General features: G+C 38.7%; 1 protein-coding gene across 2 annotated transcripts in view; it reads right to left on the bottom strand.

Moving 5' to 3' along the window:
• LOC138045346 (peroxidasin-like) overlaps positions 1-2,500 on the bottom strand; it is a 27,887-nt gene that overhangs the window by 4,652 nt on the left and 20,735 nt on the right. The window lies entirely within an intron of this gene.

Genomic DNA, 2,500 nt, shown 5'->3' with positions numbered 1-2,500 from the left:
TTGGCTTCTGGGCTGACATGTTGATAGTTTTCAAGTTCCCTCACAACTTTTTTTCACCACAAGTGTGCCCTCTGAGCATCTGACAGCTATGTAATACTAAACTTCACTGAAGTTAAACCCTGTTCAGCCGGGTTAGTGTTAGGATGGGAGACCAAGACAATAAAGCCCTCATAAAAAACAGAAGCATCTGACCGAAAATACTATTAACGCTAACAAATGCGAACTTAGCAAGGTACAGATTTTGTTAGCTTGCTTTATGCAAAACAAATATTGATGAAAAAGCAAAGAACTATTGATACACAGTTTTTAGAAAGAGCAGAAGGAAGTTTCCGGGACGGTCGATCGAGAATAAAATATTTACGACATGAAAATAACATTAATTTTGAGCCGTGAATATAGAATATAAAAAGTTACGATCAGCGACAAACATTTTGGGAGATTTTTGCTACGTTCAAGTAAATTGCAAAATCGAAAGTGACATGGCCGGAATTCAGCGGGCGCCGTGATTAAGTTACCGCGGCATGTTTACTTGCCAAACAGTGAAGCATCTGTGTCAAATGATGGCAAGATACCGGGTTTTTGTAAGTTTCTTTCTTTTTCTGTCAAGTTTTATAAAGTTTGACAATGAAATGAGCGAAGTCAAAACAAAGATCACAATCGCCCAACTCTTGTTTATGCAAAGTCAAAATTTACTCTCCAAGACGCGTACGACGTTATTTATCACCAGGTAATTCCACCATTTTGGAAATAGCAGCTACTTTATTATTCATCTGCGTCACAAGCTTTCACTGATTTTGGGGCTCATTTTGTTGAAACTCAAGCACGCTTCCAACAGGCCTGTGAACCCTTCCTGCTTACAGGGCAATACTAAAAAACTTCTCCCACATCACATTTCAACCTTAAGCTCGAAAATTCAATACACAACATGATATTATAATTCACAATGGCAGAAAATACCACAGAATCCTTTTCCAGCGAAAAATTTATTGAAACAAACAACATATTTGCTCTTAGAGGCGAAAATCTCTTCCTATTTCATTGCGTGCGTAATCGTGTCAAATTACCATGTACTTCAGGTAAATACAGCTCACTTTGATTTCGTCTCGACGGGCGATAGATTGTTGTCAAAGTCCAGTACTCGTCGCTTTTGAGATTCCTGGCTAGTTTATCCAACTGACTTTCCATTATTGAGCTCCATAAGGGTATATTTTGTTTAAGGATCCGCTAAAACGAAATTCGCGTTACATGACTTTCGACGCCATTGCAGGCTAAGTTAATGATTCTACTGTGTCCACCAGAGAAATCTACGCAGTTCCACTACCCTCTCGATCCTAAGAAAATATGCGCAGAAGGCTCTATGCACAAAGACACCACTTACCAGGGGAGTGACAGGCAAGACTTTTACCGACACGGAAAAAAAAAAAACAAAACAAAAAATAATTAAAACGAGATGCTTCTGTGAAGCATACACTGGGTTGCCTGTGGTACGTGCTACAGAAAATCAGAAGGCACTGAATTGTGTGGTATTGAAATACAGCATTCCAGTCTCTGAAGAATAACAAATAAAAGAGAAGCGAGAAACATTGGCTTCTGGGATGACATGTTGATAATTTTCAAGTTCCCTCACAACTTCTTTTTACCACAAGTGTGCCCTCTGAGCATCTGAGGGCTTTCTAATACTAAAGTTCACTGAAGTTAAGCCCTGCCGGGCGGGGTTAGTGTTTGGATGGGAGACCAAAATAACGTACTCCTCATAAAAAAGAAGCATCGGACCGAAAATACTATTAACTCTAACAAATGCGAACTCAGCAAGGTACAGATCTTTTTAGCTTGCTTTATGCAAAACAAATATTGATGAAAAAGCAAATAACTATTGATACACAGTTTTCAGAAAGAGCAGAAGGAAGTTTCCCGGACGGTCGATCGAGAATAAAATATTTACGACATCAAAACAACATTAATTTTGAACCGTGAATATCGAATATAAAAAGTTACGATCAGCGACAAACATTTTGGGAGATTTTTGCTATGTTCAAGTAAATTGCAAAATCGAAAAGTGACATGGCCGGAATTCAGCGGGCGCCGTGATTAAGTTACCGCGGCATGTTTACTCGTCAAACAGTGAAGCATCTGTGTCAAATGATGGCAAGATACCGGGTTTTTAAAAAGTTTCTTTTTCTGTCAAGTGTTATAAAGTTTGACAATGAAATGAGCGGAGTCAAAACAAAGATCACAATCGCCCAACTCTTGTTTATGCAAAGTCAAAATTTACTCTCCAAGACGCGTACGACGTTATTATCACCAGGTAATTCCATCATTTTGGAAATAGCAGCTACTTTATTATTCATCTGCGTCACAAGTTTTCACTGATTTTGGGGCTCATTTTGTTGAAACTCAAGCACGCTTTCAACAGGCCTTTGAACCCTTCCTGCTTACAGAGCAATACTAAAAAACTTCTCGCATATCACATTTCAACGTTAAGCTCGAAAATTCAATACAC

Source organism: Montipora capricornis, chromosome 4, assembly GCF_036669925.1.
Source record: "Montipora capricornis isolate CH-2021 chromosome 4, ASM3666992v2, whole genome shotgun sequence".
NCBI lineage: Eukaryota > Metazoa > Cnidaria > Anthozoa > Scleractinia > Acroporidae > Montipora > Montipora capricornis.
This window is presented reverse-complemented; position numbering and strand designations above follow the sequence as displayed.